The sequence below is a fragment of the Fistularia commersonii genome, chromosome 6 (assembly GCF_037954325.1).
Source record: "Fistularia commersonii isolate RoL2024-O1a breed Wild chromosome 6, RoL_Fcom_v1.0, whole genome shotgun sequence".
NCBI classification, from domain to species: domain Eukaryota; kingdom Metazoa; phylum Chordata; class Actinopteri; order Syngnathiformes; family Fistulariidae; genus Fistularia; species Fistularia commersonii.
The window spans coordinates 14,962,404-14,985,643 of NC_141289.1; the positions used below are offsets into that span (position 1 = coordinate 14,962,404).

The window sequence follows — 23,240 nt, forward strand, 5'->3', positions numbered from 1 at the left end:
TGTTGGTATGTTATGTCCCCAAAGATCAGCACTCAGCATCATTATTTATAACTCATAGCTGTGGTAAAAAGAACATTTACAATTGGTCTGATTATTTTAATCAATATTTCCAATGCTGATATGTTCTGAAAAGATTTCTATGATGACAGGCTGATCCTGGAACAGCCAATGAGTGTCTTTTGCCCCTTGTAAATAAACAAATAAAACTATGTGACCTTATGTGATTAAATCCATTTAAGAATAATCTTTGTATTTGATGTTTAAAGATACATTCAGTGGCTGTAGTGCAGTACATCAACTGTTAAGTTCAAAATGTACAGCGTATTTAAATATATTAATACTAGCCCAAATACACGTTCATGGAATCAGTTCAATATGAGAAAAAAATACAGTAATTCATATTTTTGCACATTTTTGCATGTTTGCATATTTTTGCACGTTTACATGTCTTGCAGGTATTTTTACAAAAAAGCACAAGCTTTTTTTGACAAAGCTCATTGTCACATTTAAGGTTTGATGGTGTATTTTGATTGTTTCAATTTCCTAGCATTCATGTTGTAGAAGTGCATAATTTTAAGGATGCCACCCTTAGCCCTGGGGAAAAAAGGGCTTCATTTGTGTGAATAATCAAAAACCACAAGGACTTGCCTCCAATGTTTTAACAAGACTGTCCTTGCACATGCAACCCCGCAGCTCTCCCCTACTTTGGGTTAAAATTTGGTCTGACAGAAGGACACCCCAGCATGCTCCAGATGCAGCTTTAAAAGACATGGGATTTGGCATGTGGCTTGAAACGACAGGTTGATCTGTTTAAGTGCATAGGATAGTGTCTGAAAGAACCACGGCCTTCTGCTGCTGGTAATCTACCATCAGACTGGAGCATAAGTACTCAACAGATAGATCAGCAAGTTCAGGATTTATCGCGTTTGCAGGACCACTATGAGTGAAACTATGAACGCCTGTGCATAGATTGGTTTTGCACCCACAAATTCATACTTTAAATTGTTATCATAGGATAAATATTGTGATGTTATGTGATATAGGGGATCGCGGTGACCAGTGGTAGGTTTTAATTTTACCTTTGAATTATGAATAACCTACAAATGACAAAAGAATCATGCCTTGTTATCACAGAATACCTGTATCACACGTATTTGTGGATAAATTCATTACTATCTCTCACAGGAAAGGCTTACCCTCTGCAGTATTTTTGGACAATGAGCACTGTCAAGTCAGGACATAAAACTGTCATCTTGTGGAATTCAGATGGCTCACAGTTGGCCTTGAATGACAATGTTTACCTAGGGTGAATGGGGCGAGACCCAGCCAAAAGTTCATCTGACATGGACACCCCAGGTAAAGAGATCCACCTGGGGTTGACACTTGCCAGAGCCATAACTCATCTATGTCCCATACAAGGTTGCGTGATATGGGTAGAATTATAATTATATTATATAAGAATTATAATTCATGGCCTTCTAAAAACCCTTTTAAGATAATTATCAATACATGATGCACTGCTCAAATAACTAAACTTTAAAAAAATGAGACTGTGTGTACCTTCCTGTATAATGAAGTGAAAATTTGGTGGCTTGATTTATGGTATTTAGAATAATCCATAATCTAGCCCTAAACCCACCTTGTTTGCAATTACTATTTAGGAAACAATTTAAAACTTGCAATTACAGATGATGTCTTTCTGAATGTAGGTATGGCCTCAAAGAAACAGCATACATAGTTGGATGTGACATTAACTGCTGTATATTGCAAGTCAAATCCACTTTGATATACCTTTCAAGGAGGATACCTGTCTGCAGGACACCATCTCCCATTCAGAATGATTGACAGTTTGAGGGTAGTGGGGCAAGGATCATTAAACAAGACACGCACTAAGACAAACCTGCTGGCACTCTGAGCTCCACCAGCTGTAGGGCAGATTAAGGGGCCGGCTTCAAGACGTTGTTGATGGAACAGGATTCATCAATGGGGAGAGCGTTCTGCTGAATGGGATGCTGGGATGTGGCTTTTTCTTTGAACCATATCTTTCCTTTATTTTGGCCTGACCTTAAAATGTTGGAGAAGGCATTTAATTTAGCTTTAAATCTCCAGTAAATAAATCCTGTAGAAATAAGTCACATTTCAAAGACTAGCTTTTGAAGGAAAAGCTAATAATTGGAATAATATTTGTTTAATAATACAGCAATTTCCATCAAAGTGCTATACAAGTGAGCTGCGTTGAGATTCGGACAAAATGAATAAAGACACACATTCAATAAATGTATTTCGCCTGTCCTGCAGTGAGAAACCTGATGGGGTTAGAAGCATCTAATTAACCTACTGCATGTTTTTGGACTGTGGGAGGAAACCTGAGAACCCAGAGGAAAAGCATGTTGACATGCGGAGAATGTCCACAGTTGCAGTGCTTTGTTTTTTTTTTTTTTACGATAACAATTCCATGTGGCTGGAAAGCGCCTCATGGATTAATAGTCTTATTCCACAATATGTAATTTTAATAATTCCATCATACCTTGATAAAAGACAATAAGAATGATAAGAAATGATACGAAAATAAACAAAACAGATATATGATACATGAAGATGGTTGGTGAGAAGTTCAAGGGCCACTAAAGTTGGTCTTGCTGATATGCAGAGCTAGTGGAAGGCAGAGAATTTCCCGACTTGAATTATTAAAGTATCAGTATCGTAGTCTTTTAGGGTGGACATATTTGTGTTATAGTGTGATGAACCATACTAACCTATTGGGAAACTGTGTTGTTTTTGTTTCTCTATAGAGGTATTGGGCACCTAACTGCTCATTAGATGATCTTGGGGATTGGCTGGTGACTTCTGGTCACTATGGCATTATCAAGCATTACAAAATAATTGCAAAATAAGAACCTGGGGAGCCTCTCTTTTCTGTGGTGTCTTATGTATTTTTTAACTTCAGTTACAGGAATGCAATAATGAATTTGAATGGAAACATAAAATACATTCCAAACTTTTAGTAATCAATACATTTGTTGAATCTTGTTTAAAAATATGTTTTGAGTAATGCATCATGACTTCAGTAGTATCAAAATTGATCAACCCCGTATTGCCAATATTTCAAGACTTAGAAAAGATTATAGCAAATAGCTTATATTACTGCTTTGAAAATTGTTCAGTTAATATCATCAATGATTTTACTCTTGACTTTTCTATTCCACGCAGTTCAGCCAAAAACACAACTGTTGAATTCATTCAGCTTCCCTCATGTCCATCAACCTGTACAGAAAAACAACCCATTCACTGAAGGTTTAGCTGTAAAAAGGGCTCTCTCTCTTAAGTCCTGTTCGCAGTCTTTCTCTCTCTCTCTCATGCACACGGACATGCGCACGCGTGCATGAAGTGTATATTTGGGAATCTTGTTTCATGTTACCAAAGGTTGGTCTCAACAAGAAATGACAAAGTGAGCCAAAAAATTCTTCCTTCCTAACCATACCAGCTGTATATAAAATTCTGTCTGTGTCATGGCATATTGGCTGAAGGGGGTTAAATCAATGCATGCAGAGTGTGGGCTGGGGAACATGTTTCAGATCTGCAGATCCTGTTTCGCACACAGAATACCAACCACTCTGAGCACTGAGAAAGTGCACTATATTTACCAGGAGAAAAACACCAGCGTTGTTTAGCATTGGCCACTCTCACACTTATGGTCTGACCTGCAGCCTTCTGCCGTCAAGCAAAGTCAAATATGTCAGCTGGAATTGGACTGTGCAGCAGGATGGTCAGCTGGATGATGCTCTTTGCCAATACCTTTGAAGGTGCTTCTTCGCCAGGGCAAGGAAAGACATACAAGAATAAAAAGCACAGGAGCAGATGACTGTAATTTTAGGAGGTCACACCGGTGCCACATGTCTTGGTCATTTAGTATTTCCAGTACAACTTTATTTTGAAGAATAGCATGACATACAGTTTCCTGACAACAATCATGGAGTTCAAGGATGTTTAAAGTAACACATTAATTGAAATGCACAGCGGACAACCAGTCCATCCATGTACACTTCAATGCTAACTTCTTTCTTTGATAGAAATTTCACTGCAGGTGTATCAGATGCATAAATAATTCACATTCACAACTTTAGGTCTGTTTCAGACTGAGGAGTTACAGCATGATTTGCTGCAGCACACAGTGGCAGCCCATCTCTTGGGAATTGTAAAAGTGAATAATGCGGTATTGGTCCTGCAGAGAGCATAGTTGATTGATTACTGCCTGTGAAAATAAACATCCTCAGCTGGAGGCTTTGATTTTTTGTGTGTGAAGATGCAACATTGTGAAACCCATAAGTGGTAAAGCTGCAACAATTGCTCACTTTGATGTTTATATTTTTTCTGTCATCTTCTGGTAAAACCAGTAAGTAGCTTGGCTCGACAGGAAAACTTCCTTTTATAATGTCAGTTATGCTTTAGTCAATGTTGAGAACAAGCAGTGAGAAACACCGAGACTGCCCCACATGATGGCCTATTTTTTTCTTTTTTCTGTAGTTACAGAAGTGATCTACTGCAAAGTCAAATATATGTCAAATAAAACATTTAACATCTATTGTTAAATCAGTCCATCGTGGAGAGATATTCCACAATATTTCTGCCACAAATAATGTCAGCCTCCCAGTGATGCCCCCCGATTGTTGTGTAAGGCACCTTAAATAAAATGTATTATTATTATTATTATTATTATTATTATTATTTTGGACTTGAATCCTTTTTACTAGTTCAGCGCAAGAACGATGGTCTAATATTCTCCAATCCAAAAGTCAACAAATGTACATGTAAACATCTCTGAAAATCTTATCACACCAATGATAAAAAAAGGTTGTAAAAATTATGCAACATTGTAGTTTTTGAATGCTGCAACACTGGCTGGAATGACTTTCTCATTCAAACGACTACAATCCGGAGTGGTGTGTTTACATGCATGTCTCATGTGTGTTCATTAACATGCACTGTCCCAACCAAATAAATAAATTTTTCTTTTTTTTTTTTCTGTAAGTGAAAGGCCAAACTGGCCAACATAGAATATTATGGATATTAGGATCAATGAGATTAAAAATATTTGGCAACTGAAATATAAAATGAAAATACACACATGAAAAATGTAGAACATACAAGGCAACATGACAGAATTAAGTTCCTAAAACACTGGTGACATTTGTGCCTATATGTGCTCGTGAATTATTTAAGACCACAGTGAAACACAATATTTGCATTCAATATACAAATGATGCTTGTCACTAGAAAGAATTTGTCCCCGGAACGGAATCTTAACTTTTAATTTGTCACTGCTATTATTATTTATCATCTAAGTTGTTTAGAGGTGCCTGTGCGTCACCACCTTTACTCTAAATCGATCTAACTTTAAATATACAGCAAGTGCCCATTGAACTCAAAGCCCTGTGCAGGTTCCTTGAAAAGATCAGCATTTTCCATGATGCAGCAGGAAGCACCAAGGTTGCACACAGTATTATGAGCACCATAAAGCTGTCAGCCACTGTCTGATTGAATCACTTGAGTCATACAGTATGAACAAGACATTATTGAGATTTGTATCTCAAATTTGATGACAGAAGGCTTGACTTCACTTCATCATAACAATTGCCTTAAAAGCAGTGTAAAAATATAATTTAAAGCATCTTTTACAAAAAAGAAAGTGGTATTATTGTCAGTTTATGAAGAGAGATGGGATGTGGCATAAGGACTTTAGAGGACCCTACACATCAACTTTAAGAATTCAGTGAAAACTGTTTGAAAACAGGAATTGAGAGGTATTTGCGACTGTTCTGTGACTTGCAAAGCAATGACTTTGTACAAAAGTCTTTTTGGCTCTTGAACATACTTATCTAATTCAGAGAAAAAGTCTTCCGGGTGGCAAAGGCTTAATAATAAAGAATCAACAGGTGGTGTGTTAAATGATTGCCCCCTTAGCACTCTCGATAATATTAGTAACTACTGATTCAATTGTACAAGTCAGCTAAATTTGCACCCAATCAAAGCGTACCTCAGACTAACCAAGTATACCATTGCTATCATAGTAGCTGAATTATGCAAACAAAATCTTTATCGAGCTTGGTATCATTTGTCAACATCGCTATGAAGCAGCTTGCAGCTTGCTGCTATTTCTGCTTTTGTATTCCCACCAGAGACTGTGCTCTGGTTGTGAAATTCTTTGCATATGTAAGATGGTTGGATAAAGCGACACAGGTGGCAAGCTCATGCTAAATATGCACAGGAGAGAAAATACATCTGAGTGGTGTCCCTGATGCGGATGGTCTTTTCATTGTTGCCCCTCTCTGTGTTTGGTGTTACTATAGAAATAGACTCAGCTGAGATGAGAGGGGCTTAAAGTGTCTCTGACTTCATGAGGCCTTTGCGTTCATTGAATAGCAGTGACAATTTAGGACCTATTTTCTGATGACCCACAAAAAATTCTACAGTTCACTTAAGGTATGCTAAGAGCGAATAGAAACAAAGTAGGCTATTGCAAAGTGTTAGAGGGCTGATAAAAGTGCTGTTGGACCCTATGACACTTTGGGTCATTTATTCACCTTGGAATAGATGTTGAATGTTTTGGATTGCTCTGATTTGCTTGGCTTGGGACTATGTTTGGCAGATGGGTTGAAAGTGCCATTATGTAATCAGTCCAGGCTCTGGTCTTATAGGTTAGATAGAGGTATTTAGTGTGGTGAAAGAGGTTATATGATATTCATGTACCGAATAATGACTTTTAATCATTGTAGGCAGGAAGGAGTCACATGAGTGTCATAGAGTTTGGTGTCCAAGTAGTCAAGAATGAACTGATGTGTCGGGCAGCTTGCCATGAGTGTACTTTCATTTCACAGTAACCTAGCATATCAAAAATATATCTTAATCAATCAATTGAGAGTTGAAAATCTGAGTTTTTTTCCATTCCATATTTATAGAACCATAGGATCAAGAAGAGCTAATTATTGCCTGCAACATTTACAGGTAGACCAAAGGTAAAACATGCATTAAATTAAGTTTCAAACTATGGGTAGGTGCTGGTGATGTATTCAAATTGTATTAATCTCCCCCCATATATACACTATACAGGATCAAGATGATTCTTTAGAGCTTGTTTCGGTGGTCAGCTACAGCCAAGAAATATAAATTCCATGAATATAATACTAAATGGGAACATATTTGTAAAACTGTAAATGATCTCAGTAAAATAAGAAAAACAATAGATATACACTATGTCAGACCCTCCCTGTCGCACAGTATTGTATATTAAACTGCAAAAAACTGCAACATGGAGTCTCAGAGAATGTATGTACGATTTTGGGATAAGCAACAATTGTTTCTCTTTTGTCCAGTTACTGACTTAAAGTATAATTAATGCTCTGACCTGTTATTAAACCCCTGCCAGTATTTCTACTTGGGCTTGAAATTGAAAACAGAGCCACAAGGTAACACAACTCTTGTCAAAATATGATCCAGATCATTCTATTATCTTTTTTCGATTTCCTAGGTTGTTGACTTTATGACACACTGATAAACAGTTACATCGTATTCAGCCAATGAGCAATAATTTGACATTTACTGACAGAGGCCTTCAGAGTAATTTAACTTAATAGAAGCTCTCATTATGTGATCCCTTGTGGTTTTTGGAGGTTTCTAAGCCCAGGGCATGCAGAGCACCATTTTTTCCATGATACTTAGAAACTGATTAACTTCACATTTAGCCGCCTTTTATTTTTTGTTAGTACAGGCTTTCATGACTGCGGGTCTGATCACAGAAAAACAATAGTAATTGTAATTCAAATGGAGACAACTTGACAATCCATCTACTGTATCTATTCATATATTACCCCTCCCCATATATATAATATATATATTCAAAAGTGGTGAAAAGGTTGTGAAAAGAGCAGGGTAGGCTGATGACTGAATGCTTTCTGTGGAACTGTCGTCACTGAATCGTCTAAAGTAGTTTGACTTGGTCACGTTCTATGTTTAGACAATCATTATAAGTAACCATAACTGACTTCACCATGACAGATAGAGAATAGAGCGAATCTAAGGCATCCCATTTATAGTATGTTGTTTCGGCATTGGCTGATATAAAACCTTGATCAGTGACTGTCTTTAAGTGAATGAAACTGCAGGGCAGGTCATGAGCATTTCCTTGCCGAAATCTACAGAGCAGTGGGTAGAATCTGTGCTCCAATGATACAGATCATGCAATGATAAGCCCACACTGCCACACAGGAACTAGGTCATTCACTCATTTTGTGTAGAGGCACAACTCTGCTGTGACCATTTAAACAAAATATTTCTGAGATTAAGTTATCTTATAGGCCTGACATTGAATGTTGCAGTTTACTCCAACATAGTAGGGGGGTGGTTCTTCTTCTACACTTTGATAATAAGATTTACACATCTGTGATACATCGTAAAAAAAAGGAAAGACAATGCCAACATGGCTTTATGATTTAATTCTCATAGAAAATTAGAAGTCATGACCAAAAAGGAAAAGAGTACCGGTAATCCAGATCGAGACAATTGAGGAGATTTCAGCCAAAAAATATATAAATGAAAAATGAAATATTTCAAAATTGTATTTTAATGACAATAATGGCTCATTATCAGTCCCCATAAGCAGTTGTGATTTAAAGGTCAAAAGCAGAACCCAAGGGCATTTTTTCTTAATAATTTATCATTTATTACTGCACATTAAAATACTCAGTATGAAAATAAATCAACTTGAACTAGGATTTGCCCCATGAGTCTCCCTTTGTAACTTCATCTGTTAAAGAGCCTTGACCTATGTATATGCACTACATTTGGCAATATTTAGCTTGCATGACCCATCCATGGCCTGATATACGATGATAATGCGGATAACTACAAACAATTACGTGGATTCATCAATCACAACTTAATTCATTCTTGTAAACAGGTTGTCCTGGGTGTGCGAGTAAAGATTAAGTGACAGCATGTAGGCCAGCTGATGGATGCTGTGACCCTCTAATCCTGTATGTCAAATCCCGACACTAAACAGATGGATGAACTGCCCAGGAATCTGCTTTTGAATGAATGAGTGCATGCTGATACCTGCATTTTTCTTCAATGTAATTTTTTTCACCAAGTCTCTCCTTTCTCCATCGCCCCCCCACCTTCAGATTTCAAGAGATGCATAGTTTGCACACAAGAGTCTTAAAATTGCTTCCACAGTCCGTTTAAAATAGATGAAACCAGTGATGACCAAATGACAGCTTGATGACAAACCACTAAACCCTCTAACTGTCTTATCTGATGCCAATTCTCAGTCAGAGGTCAAACGGACATAGGCTGAAGCTTATATATTTTCACAACAAAGGGTCAGCATTAGTTGAGTGTTAAGGACAGGCAAACACCAGGACTACGGGTCAATCAACGAAGAGACCCTGTGATTGAGATATATTGAGATATCGATATCAGTACGTCTCGTGACAACAGCGTATGTTTGTAGAACACACGGAACATTAAAATATACTATTTATGTTTGTAGTTTATTGAAGGGTAGATTTGGCACTAAGTGAATGCAGTGTTCAAGCCCTTCATAAACATTAAAACAGGATGGATGTGATGGAATTCTTATTTTTAATATCCCCCTTGAACTGACCATTTAATTTTGGTTTATTCCTAATTTTCCAATTTCTAGTGCTAGTATGCTCAGTAGCTCACAGCTGCATGTATGTCAGTAGATTTCTTTCTTATTTTGAGTTGATAACTTGCTATACTTCATGTCAATCTTTAAAATTATTGCAAATGTAAAGGCCAACCTCTACATACTTTCGAGTTTTGGAGAAATGCTAATACTAGTGCCAAAGCAGACGTCAAATTTTGAATACATGTGGCCTATCACTGAAAGACTGTGTTTATAAAAAGGCCTACATTGGAAAATATTGTCTAGAAATCAGTGACGAGCGCTGAGGTTCATGGCTGGTGAGGCACTGACGTCATCAGTCAGATTTACAAACATATGAACCCTACTTAGTAGCTTATTCACCATTTTATTGGCGGCAGCTAACGTGTTTTGTTTAAAATATCATATCAGCATTTTTTACATATACAAACTTTAACATAGAAGAATAAACACATGTACAAAAAACGTTTTTATCTCTTACCTTTACTTATAAACGAAGTCCATGCGCCGCTCCTTCTGAAGCATCGATAACTTGCTTGTAGATGTCTTCCGTTTCTTTCTTCAGTTTGAAAAGTCTCTCTTTCTCAATGGAAGTTGCTACCAGTGAAGACCGTCGTCCTCGATCGGTCCTGTTCCGACTGTATGTTTTGAGTCTTTTCGGTGTCGAGAATGACCGCTCCACCGTTGCTGTCGTAACCGGACCGGTGACCATCGGCCGGAGCAACTTTGTCGCCTCAGGAACAGTTTGAATGAGAAAATTCTGGGCCAAAAAGTTGTGAATCTGCCATGGATATTTACATTCATCCCTCACCGTTTGTGAGCCACACAGCCCGATGAGATCGGCAAAAAAATGCTGGATGGCTGCACTTGAATTGCTAACTGTTTACAGTAGCTTGCTATTGCTACTTCTATTATTCTGTAGCCGAGTAGTAAGAAGGACCCCTGGGATCAGCGGCGCCTCCTACCATGAGGCACTGTCACTGCGTGCCTCACTTAATGTCTCTTCGCAGTCATTTTATGATTACGACAAACACGAAAAACACGTTAGAAAGATTGACGAAAAACATGAAACACATCAGTGAAACTGTGGAAATTAAGTTCATATATTAAAAGTGTCTTTTTAATGGTGACATCCACAGAGATAGCAATACGGTCTAAGTGCCAACACAGCTAGCAGAATCCTTGTGCAATACATAGTAGGTTCAGCTGGTTACCGTGTCACCGCATGTCTCTTCTTCATATTTGAACGGTAAATGTGATTTTTTTTTGCAATTTTGACAAAAACAACTAAAAATGGTGAAGCTACGTGGAAAATATCTTTATAGTACAAATCACTGAATAAATAAAACCATTTGATTTATTTTTTTCATTTTGCATTTTTTCTTTCCATGATGACAGGTGAGGCCCGGCCTCCCCTGCCTCTACCGACTGCACGTCACTACTAGAAATGATTAGAATAAACCAAAAGACGATGAACTCTACAAGAAAAGCAAGTCATTCAAAGTGAGATGCACTATGATGTCCAAACAGCCAAAGACCCTCGAAATTGAAAACTTGCTGCCCTCTGCTGGTTATTTGGAACTGTGGTTGGATAACAACGGTGCTGTTGAAAAGGAACTTGACCAAAGAGCAATTAATAAATAATGAAAAAGGTATCACATAAGGTATCACATAAAACGAAAACAATCTCTCAAATAGTTTAGACGCTGTTTTGTTAATAAAAAAAGCAATATAAAAGAGTTGAGCCAGAACTCAATATCAAATTACTTTTTTTTCTGAAAAAAGCAAGAGCTGGAGTGAACAAATGAGTGTGTACCAGTGCGTGTGTGTCTTTGTGCGTGTGTTCGTGTGTGACATAAACTGAAAAAGGTCAATATATAAAATGCTTGGCAAAGCCTTGTGTCAGTATTACAATGGTAATGTGTTTGTGCCTTTGAATGAATTTCCACAGTTCAGTCAGTTGTAGGCTGGAAAAACTCCATATTAGGAAGCAACCTTTAGTTATTAGATATGAAACATAATTTGGATTGGAACAATGTGACGCTGTGGTTTTTTATGCCTGTTGGTGCACGTTTTCCTCATGTCTGTACATGTTTGGATGAAGCAGGCGGGATCATGGATTCAGGATGTCGGGCTCATTGGGTTGCGGGTGATTTGTCTTCTTCCCTGGTGGCCCTTGTGGTGACAGGCCATTTTAGCTCTTTGCTCCTTTCTACTATGAAGATCTGTTTGGAGCTACTCAGTCATACTGGAGAGTAGGAAGATGATATAATTTTGTTTGTTCATCTGTTTATTTTTTTATAGAATACTGCTATATATACAGAAAAAAAATGATGAGGTCAACTGCATTAGAAAAATATTCTTCTTCACAGGGAATAAACTAAGAATCTTTGGTAGCTGCAGCACAGTGTGGATGTGAGTATGATGCAAATTAGATTCATATCAGTCTACACAGTTGCAGAGGTTTTGTAATAATGTGCAATGGAAATCTGTATCTGGTCAAAAGAGTATTCTTTCTACAACCAAGCTAACACTTTAATCATAGGCAACTGCTGAAACACACAAATCTCCAAAAACATTAAACTTAAAAATGTCTAGCCATCCAGCCAATTACCACAGCAGCAACACTTGAGCAGCTAATGTTCCTTTTGTATGTCTGATGTTTGTTTCTCAAGTATTGCTTTCTGTTGCAAAATGGTCTATACATTTGCGGTTCATATTTTTGTGTAACTTGTAAAGACTTTTACTGAAATCTTGCACATTTTATCATAATTTCCAGTGAACTTTTTGGTAATTTCTTGTTATTTTTTCCTCCCACAATCTAATATCACATTCCTGCAATGTTTAGATAAATTTATAAGCCCAGGTCTATGCAGCTTTACAGCAGTTCCATCAGGTGCAATGTCACTCCACTGTGTGACTTCCAGTACACTCCTGGGTCTGACTGAACTGGATGACCCTTCACTTTTGGATAGTTCACTGTGACATCCAGTGGGGGCTGATATGTCTCCCGCCCGTAGTCCCTGGCAAGCTTAAACCCAGCAGTCCCCAGGCTTCTCTTTCCCATAATCACCTGCTCCAAAACAGGCACTGTTGCAGTCTGATGACACTCAGTGTGGAGCATATGCCAAGGAAGGAAAGGTGATATGGGATCTTAAATATGCTCGGGTGTTTAGAGGGTGTTTAGAGCTTGTATTGAGGCTGGGGTTCACTCAGCTAAACATAGATGGCGCAGTCATAACTTTTTTGAGGTTGAAAGAGCAACACTCAGAGGTTCACTTCATGTGTGTCATGTTCTTTTACATTGACGTTTGAATCAAAGGGGCATGATTGGTCCCATTAAAAAGTAATTTGGTCTCAGTTCTGGTTGAAAGGTGGCAAAGCCTCTGCACTAGCTGCTTATTTTTGTTTAAACAAGGACCCCGACTCAAGGAGTTATTGTATTCAATGAACAATTAAAGATATTACACTCTCCTTCTTGCACGCGCTCGGATTGTTAAACGCAATATTCCAAGCCAGCCATGAGATCATGAGAATGACATTCTCATGGCAACACTGTTGCTAAAAGCAGACAAACAACCAGACAACCAGTGTGTGTCTGTGTGTGCGTGTGTGTGTGTGTGCGCATGCACGCGTGTGCGTGCCTATACGCGGGTGCAACACACATTCAGTGCAGCAAGTAAGTGCATGTAGGCTTGGCTAAATTTCATGGTTTAACATCAGACTTGGCTGTTCTCCCAGAATAAAAACGCCCTCAATTGTAAAGCTGGCAGTGGAAGCCTCACTCGGCTCCTGCTGGGTCTTTCCTTCCATCTTCTCTCAGAGGACAAATTACCTTCATTGTCCTCACGTTCAACCTAAAGTGATGTTAGCTGGATAACTTTGTAAGAGAGATTGTAAAGATTCATTGGTTTGTTTTGGCTTGGAAAGTTTCTGCTTGCTCTCCCGTGGATAGATATTTTGTCATCATCAAAGGTTCTCGGTTGTTTTTGTTACTGCATGCATTGGACTGTTTTCATTGTTCTTCTTTCATCATGTCAATCTGCTACTATGTTCATATAATGATGATGGATTTTATCTGATGACGGCCTGCTGAATGGATTGCCAATCAGTACAAGGGTTGGTTTCTTTTTACAAAATTAGCACTTGAGGAACTATTATATGGAATGAATAGAATAATTGCTTGGCTTACTTGACAACCCTTTTAGCGGTTTACGCCTCTATTAAAGAGAAAATAATATGTCCCTAAATGTAATATGCTGCTGCGTGACCCATTCTATCCACCAATTACACAATAAGCTGAAAGATACATAAAGTATATTCTGCAGAAAACCAGACAAAGCTAACCATTTGTTTGTCCCAATGCTGAGCTTAAGACGGCTGCACTGCGGGGTGAATAAAGTTTGACTGCTCAATAGAAAATGAGTGGGCTTCTTGATTGCTTTGGATAATATTGTGGCAAATAATCACCAATTTCAAGAGAGCTAAATATTCATTTCTGGAATTGCTGGCCCATTTCGAGTAAATTAGACAATAAACAAAGTAATGCTTTTTTGGATATCTCACTTCCAAGTGAGAGGCCTGATTTAAGATCACTTGGAACCAATCGCTAAAGTCTAAGCACGATAAACGTGAGTCATTGATACATAGCAATTTCTGATATGTAGTGTCTCCGTAGATTTATTAACCATATTCTTCCATTGTATACATATAACAAATATTACATATATATATGTAAAATTAATTCATTATAAATGCCCCTCTCATTGATTGAGTGCAGGTCCCAAATTAAGGAAAGCAAAATTCAATTTCAAGGCATAGATTGATTGATAAATGTAATTGCTAACTGACCAAACTCCAAAGCCCACCACAACTAAATAACAATACACAGTATATTTGTATTTTTTTCAAGTCATTGGTAGAGGTTGATCTCACATCAAAATCAGAATTTAACGTTAACTTGGTTTCCTTTGTCAGTTCAACTGAACCTTTTTTTCTGGTGTCATGTCCAAAATCTTTCTTTTTCCTGTGTCATTTTAATTGTTTAACTCCTTAGATACAATTATTCTGGTAATTTCTGAAAACTTTGGGCCATTTTTGTAGTTTTAGCTCACAGTGTAATTATTATTTTATCAAAACTGAAATCAAACTTTTTGGGGCCTTTACATATTTTTTGGTATTCTCTTTAGAAAGATAGAGGGCTGAATCAGTGCTTGCAGCTATGACCTGCTTTCCATTGGTTGGTGTTGATCAATCAGTGGTACTCTCTGATTTGTTTACTTACCTCTGACAAGCTTCTCCAAATACAAATCCAAACAAAACAAACACTCTCATATATTTAATACATTAATTCAACATGTTGTGATGTGATATGTAATGCTCAAACTACTTTTCTAATAATAAAAGAAACATAAACTCAGTAGGTTTTTAACTTATAAACCACACAGATCATGACAAGTATATATGTATACACACACACACACACACACACACACACACATATATACATATGTGTGTGTGATTCAAACGTCACATATATACATATGTGTGTGTGTGGGTTTAATAAAAAATGCTTGTAACATTACCAACATTAGCATTATGTGGTCTCTAGTCTGGACACTGGCAAGCTGGGTATGTCCTAAGACACCCAGTTGTATATTTTTCTTGACTTGGGTCACATTTAGGCTCCGATCGTCCGACATGTGACTCAGTTTAAGCAGCTAGACTTCCTGAGTCAGTACTGTTATTAAAGGCCAAATATGCCCCCTCAGCTCTCCTGCTTCAACCGTCTATCTAAATATGGTCACCTCAACTAACTAAATACATAATGGTGACAGTCAAATTCCACAAACCAACAGTTAAAACCATAGTGGCTCTATCTATTTATAGGGATTATTTGTCTTTTTTTGTTATACCACCTGATGTTGAAGATTCTTGCTGTTTTGGCATATTTAGTAAAAGAAATAATACCAAAAACAGAGCAATAATGCACGACAGTCTCTTTGGAGAACTGAAAGCATTTCCTGTGTATAAGAATTATTTGTCATGGCTTCTCTAGGCTTGCTTTCAGCTGGATGTCTCGAATGACCAACCCAAGCTGATATTCTTACTTACACATTTTGAAATGCTCGTGAGTCTGAACTCTGTTATCCCTGTCTCTGGAGCTAAGAGTTAAATCAAGTTAAAGTTGACACTGTAGCAGACTCTGGTTGGTCAAAAGATTTCCAGAGATTGCATCATTTAAAAAAAGAGGACACCATAAAATAAAATGGGTAGCAGTTCTTCTTTTCCTCGGATAGACATTTTAAAAGCTGCAAGCATTATTGCAGCATTGTTCCATCAGATATCCTGTAGCATTAAATCAAACATGCATTTGAAGTGAAACAATAGTTAGCGTGTCACCGAAACATCCTCCTCAGCCATCCTTCGAAAAATTACAGTCCAAACATTTAGGTGCAGACAACTTCACTGCAGAGGAATCACGCATCTCTTGCTGCTTTATGGTCCTGAAGAATTTAAGCTTGCGGGAAACATCTCCTAAGGTTTTATGACACTTCATCCAAGTTTAGGGGCTGAAAACTGATCCAAACCTGTAGCTGTGGAAACTCCCAGTACTGTTAGTAAACATGCTCTCATTTCGGACTTAAAATCTCCTCTGGGTAAAATGCTTCTTTTTGAAGACACACGGTCACTCATTGGGTTCATTTAAAAGAGTTATTGCCTCACTCAAACATCTTTGAACCGACATCAGACAGTACTATTTTGATTGGGTCAAAAGAATTATCTTTAGCCTCTTTATCTGGCTTCCTGTAGATTTTAAGATTTATTTTACGATCCTGACCATATGTTTAATTCATACAGTACATATAAATTTAACAAACAAACAAAATGACGAGACAACGCCAATGGAGACGGATTCACCCTTTCAGCAAAACAGCCAAACAACACTCGAAATTGACAAAAAAAAACAAATCCAATTTAGTCCGTTAATAGGTACAATAAGAATTAGTATATTAAAAGGAAACAAGGTGGCCTTTCTGTGCGGCGTTTGCATGTTCTCCCCTAACAGCAGGATAGTTAATTACAGAATGAATGCATGTGTTTGCTCAAAAAGAAAATGTAGCATCACAGCTATCTGCTTAGATAAATCATGGATGAAACACGTTCAACCTAATTTCTGCCTTCACTATTTTTTCTTAATAGGTGGCTGAAAATTCACACTATTTAGACGCCCAGCTGGTGAAGATATCCTTTAAAAAAGTAGACGTACAAATACTATATTGAATAATTCATTCAAGTTTCAAGGATGTCTTATAATGACACTATGAAATCAAAAGAATGACGAAAAGTGAAAAACGTGGCACAAGGGCAAAGAATATTGCTCAATGCCAAAATGGATACTTGATTTAACAGCCCAGCTTAAAAACTTCAAATGTACTGTATCTCAACTAACCAGTGCTTTACATGTTGTGAAAAATTAGGATCATCTGATTGGATATAACATGGACTTGACCTCTCAAAAGTCTCAGCACTGCATCTCTTCCCATAAATGTTATTTCTGATAACCTCAGTCTTGGACCATACAAGCTGGGGTGGTGACAGAAATTTTAAACCCGATCTTCTTGTCCATCCTCCAAATAAAATTAGGCTTGTCCTTCCAAGGACTTCAATTCACTGTAAATGCTAGAAAATAGTCTTCAGTGATGTATCATCACATTTTTAAAAACAAAGAGACAAACTAAATAAATGGATTAAAAAACAAGAGAGAGAAAGTGAGAGTAAGTGAGAGAGAGAGTGTGAGTGAATGAGAATGTGTGAGTGATATTTCTTTGGTCCACTGTGTACCTGCGTGTTAAACACATATGCCCACTAGCTCAAGCATTCAAAAAAGGTTGAAGTGACAGTCATTCCTCATTTTGATCATTTGTTAAGTTAAACAAATAAAAAATTTAAAGCGATTAATTGTTCCCCATAAGCTCATATTTCTTTTTAAACTGAAACCAATCACAATCCAACCAATTAAAATCCAACATTTTGGGTGCCATGGACAGAGCTATTAAAGGTTAAAATGTTGTATCATACACCAAAAACACCTGAAAGCATTTAATGTTTGCTTCCATAGGTCATTTGTACCGCGTGTACTGCAGACTCTTTCTCTCTAAGTAAGGTTTTTATACTGCTGCTCCTCCATCTCCCTCCCCTTTCTTCCCTTTCTACATTCTCTTTTGATCTTCGTTTCTCTTCCCCTCAATCACATTGACAGCAACATGATGTCAAGGAGCAAGAATTTACTGTGTAATTTGTGTGGGCCTGCGTAGCATTGGGTGTGTGCATGCATGTATGTTCTAAGTGTGTTTGTATTTGCATGTCATCTGTTTTTTAGTCTGTGTGTGTGTATGTATGTGTACATTTTTCCATGCACACTGTGTGTTTGGGGAAGTTAAAAGGAAGCACTTTGTTTTTGTAGCACACCTGCTCCCTCACCTTTCACCTTCTTGATTTTGATAAGCCTTCCTCCTGTTTTACTTGTAGTTACATAAGAAGAGTCCTCTCACTTCAAAATTCAAAATAAATGTTTGCCTTCATTAAAAATTGCTCTACTACTTTACCGGCAACATTTGGATAACATCTAGGCTGGGGTATTGGTGGATGCTGTGAGCCCATGTAGTCACAGAAAAAACAAGTAACATTTATAAATGAAAAAAAAAAAAGATTAAACAAAATAAACCTAATCATATTTTGCAGCAGTGATGGTTGATGGAAAAACTCCAGACTATTTTATGATTTGATGAATGGCTGGGTGGCTTGTTGAGTGCATGACAACCCCATGAATGAATGTGTCTTTTGACCTGGTAGTCAGAAAAAACTTGGTGGTCCGGGCAAGACCAGGCCAACCTGCCAACTGTTTCCAGTAATAGCCTAACTTTTGGCTTTTGGCATTGTCCTCATTATTTAATGAGACTGCACGGTATTGAATGGAGGGCAAAGAAACCAAGAGGGCCTATGAATGTATTGCTCAATTTTTACCCATGTTATGGGTCTTGGGATCAATCCATATTCACCTGTTAGTTGTCTGCTGCACATCTAAATCACAACAAGCATTATTTAGGTTGTTGCATTGTTTGGTAGGGGTTCATGTGGTCTCTGAACTCCTATGAACCAAGGTCATATGCAAATATTTCTTAAGCAGGTCAGTAGTGTTTTTGTAACTTAAGAAATGTTCCAATATTTTCTCAGTTGATTAATACATTTTCAGGCCATTTGGACTGACAGTCATTGATTAATCTATGACTCTTTCACCACGAATATTACATTCAGAGTTTCAAATATTTCTGGGTTGGATTGCCCATATATTGGTAGGGAGCAACAAGATCTGTGCCTAACAAGCAAAGCTACTATGGAAGAGGCCAAATCTGTATTTTCCTGATGCAAAAGCTTGCCATCGTCTCTCAAATTTATGAACTGCTGGCATATTCAATAACCTGGCCATCACTTCTGTCTGCTGACTTTCAGCTCAAAGAACCACTGTATGGGCACAGAGAGCTACTGGTGTGGGCCTAAAACACATTTTGATTTGGCTCATGTATGCACTTCTGTGGTGATTTCCTACAAACCCTTCAGAGGGACTACTGTTGGTACATGCATGTTAGTCATCCATAGATAACTATATACAGAGTCAGAGGCTGTTAAACCAAAGAATACATTCATTAATCTTCTCTCTTCCGTATAATCGTGTTTGTGCTTGGATTGTTCTTTTCAAAGACATTACTGCCAAAACACTCAAGCAGCCAAGTCCGTTACATAAGATCCGAGCACCTGTTAATCATAACATCACCTTTTGGCGTTGATCCCTGCAACACAGTGAAAAATGAGTGGAGTTTATAAAAGCAGCTCTGACAAAAACGCCTGACACTTGCTGTTTGGGATTAGAAAAGAGGACAAAGTATGGTTAAGTCATCCCTGGGCAGATTTACACATGTCACACACCCATTCATTCATGCTTCTGTAGTGAAAGAGTGTTTCACCAGCTGTGGTTTATTATTGTGCTTGAAGTGCAGGTACTAACTTGGTAAGTCCACATTGAAAATGAGACACTTATTGCTGGGCCAAAAGGAAAAAAACATGAATTTCACAACAATTGGAACCACCTCTTCATTTTGGCCTCACTTAAATTAATTTACACGTTAAAATAAATCTTAGTGTGGAAATTAGATGATTTTTCTGAGTTTTCAAAATTCCATCCATCCATCCATCATGTCCCGCTTATCTGGAGTAGGGTCGCGGGGTCAGCAGCCAGAGCAGTGAGGCCCAGACCCCCCTTTCCCCCGCAACACGGTCCAGCTCCTCTGGGGGGACCCCAAGTCGTTCCCAGGCCAGTCTAGAGACAGTCTCTCCAGCATGTCCCGGGTCTTCCCCGTGGTCTCCTCCCAGATGCCCCCCCCAGGAGGCATCCTGAACAGATTCCCGAGCCACCTCATCTGACTCCTCTCTATTTGGAGGAGCAGCGGCTGGACTCCGAGCTCCTCCCAGATAACTGAACCTCTCACCCTATCTCTAAGGGGAGAGTCCAGCCACCCTGTGGTGTAAACTCCTTTCGCTTGTATCCGTGAACTCGTTCTTTCGGTCACTACCCACAGCTCGTGACCATAGGTGAGGGTGGGAATGTAGATCAACTGGTAGATTGAGAGCTTAGCCTTTTGGCTAAACTCTTTCTTAACCATGAGAGACCGGTAAAGAGTCTGCATCACAGCAGACACCGCACCGATCCACCTGTCGATCTCCCATCCTTCCCTCACTCGTGAACACGACTCCGAGATACTTGAACTCCTCCTCTTGGAGCAGGATCCCTTCCTTGACTCTGAGTGGGCATTCCACCCGTTTCCGCTTGAGCACCATGGTCTCGGATTTGAAGGTGCTAATCTGCATCCTGGCCGCTTCACATTCAGCTGCGAACCGCTCCAGTGAGAGTTGGAGATCATTGCCTGATTGAGTCAACAGAACCACATCATTTGCAGAGAGCAGAGGCTCGACCCTGCGGCTACTAAACCGGATCCCCTCGACGACCTGTCTGTGCCTATGACTTCTGTTCATAAAACTTATGAACAGAATCGGTGACAAAGGGCAGCCCTAGCGGGTTCCAGCTCTCATCAGAAACAGGTCCGACTTACAACCAGCAATATGGACCAAGCTCCGACCCTGATCATACCCCATATAATGGGGTTCGGTACCCTATAGTCCTGGAGAACCCCCCACAGGTTGCCCTGGGGCCACTGTTAAATGCCTTTTCCAGATCCAAAATACACATGTACGTTGGGCAAACTCCCATGCCCCCTCAAGGTTAAAATCCACAACACAAAATCACAGTTAGCCTATTTGATATATGTTCATGTATTGGACTGCTGCACAGTAATATATTGTAACTTAATGTGGAAAAATGTTGTTGTCAACATTTCTCATAAACATACAACATAATTTAATTCTGATGTAATAAATCATTTTTTTTGTTAGAAGTTAATGATTCAGTATACACAGGAATGCAATTCAACCAATAGAACATACTTTATCCGCTAAAAAAAACAAGGTAACGCAGGGTCACACACAGCAGATGAAAGCTTTGTGTTTTCCTTCACACATTCACCAAGCTGTCATCATAGGTCATGGTGAAAACATGTAAACATACCCTGTACATAAGCATTTAAGAGCACATCTTTTACCTCCTTGGGAGATAAAAATCTGAGCATAATACCCTAGGGTCCGTTGTAGAAAGGTTGTAAATTATGAACCCTATTCTGAAACTGTTCAAAACTTAAGGAAACTTTGAAACTCAAGGGGAAAATTACATGAACATGATTGGGCAGAGATTTAATGTCCTCAAAAGTATAGAGGGGCTGATTTCTCTTGTTTCTTATGTATTTGTTAGATCAGCTAATTTCCCTCTTCCTATCCGATCTACAAAAATGTTATTCTAAGAATCATGTCATATATTTCAGATCGACCTTTAAGATCTGGCAAATTAGCGTTGCTTGCACAGATTGCAATGCCATACTACAATTCTGTTACCCTTGGATTTGTTGAAGAATCCAAAATGTATAATTTGATGTGAACAACCAGAGTCCGTTTAGTGTGCGGATGTGTGTGTATGAGTATTTGTCAGTGTTGTCTGTCAGTTACAGTTTGTTGACTTTCATCATAATCAACTTTGAAACCACAGGAACGTTAACTGCATTCATACAATTACATGCATACATGCATGTATATATACATGTATTGCACACACACACACACACACACACACACACACACACACACATGTGTGCGATCAGTTCTGTCTGTTGCCTGCAGCCTGGAGTAGATTTGAAGTCTGTCTTTGACTGCAGGGAATTACCTCAGCTCTGAATCATGTGGCGCCTTGCCTAGAGTGTGCACAATGCAATCACCCACTCATTTTTGTTACTCATAAACTGTTAGAAGGCCTCAAATTGAGGCTGTGCACACACTGGAAGAGGATTGGACAAGTCATTTTTCCAAATTTGCAAATTCAGATGTTGGGATTTAATTTTGTCTTTAATATCTCAACTGATAAGAATTTAGCCTGAATAGCTTTACTTTATTTTCTGTGTTATTGGGCAGTCAATAGACAGAAAGGGTGGAAATCTTTTATGGCTGCGTATCTGGATTGGGCTTCACCTTAACATCAAATAAAGAAGAGCTGCAGAAAGAGAAAGAACCACAATCCTGACCAATTGACATTCATATCACTAAGTAATGAAATTATATTTTAAGCATAACAATAGACTGACATGCTGTTACTCTTCCCTGAGTATGCCGTTCCAACATGTTCCATCAATCTGTTTTATTTTAACCATAACCATTAGATTCCCATATTTTTAATCGATTTGCTTTCTATGACTTCATCGTGAGATAACTTTAAAAGACAAGGCAAAACATGAGGCCTGTTTGTCTTAACTTAAAACCATGACTTTAGATAAAAGCCAGAAAACTCATTATTTTTAGCTACTAGATGTCCCAGATTTGAAAAGAAAAAAAAATCTGCTCTTCCTTTCCGGTTCATCTGATAAAAATTACATCTGGTTTCTGTTACCTGCCAGATCCAAAGAGGACAAATGAAAGTAACGAGGCAAATGTTCATTCAGTCAGTTAAGCTAGTTGAAACGCTGTAATGTGAGCCAAACTAGATAGATAATGATGTCATTTCTCTGAAACAGGCTTTCTCACATCAAACACTCATGGATCTGTCACAGCATGATTTGTCTTTTAAGATTATTTATTTTATCAGATTATAATAATCAAACTGTAGCAGTCTGTTTGGCATGTGAACTTGTAGTTTCTTTGGCCACAAGTCTCTAGTTTAGTATCTGTTTATCATATTTCTATTTATTATATTCAGTGATTCACTGAATGGCCCATTCATAAACCAGATGTTACAAAAGCCCACTGTAAACTTTAACCAGACTTTAGGAGAAGTCATGATGTTTTCATTCATTTCAAGCTGAAGTTACCAATTTTTCCAATCATTCTCAGAGCTGAAACAAATTGG

The 23,240-nt window shown here is 38.3% G+C and overlaps 1 protein-coding gene across 2 annotated transcripts in view; it reads left to right on the plus strand.

Moving 5' to 3' along the window:
* The window catches only part of filip1l (filamin A interacting protein 1-like), a 68,403-nt gene that overhangs the window by 1,343 nt on the left and 43,820 nt on the right, over positions 1-23,240 (plus strand). The window lies entirely within an intron of this gene.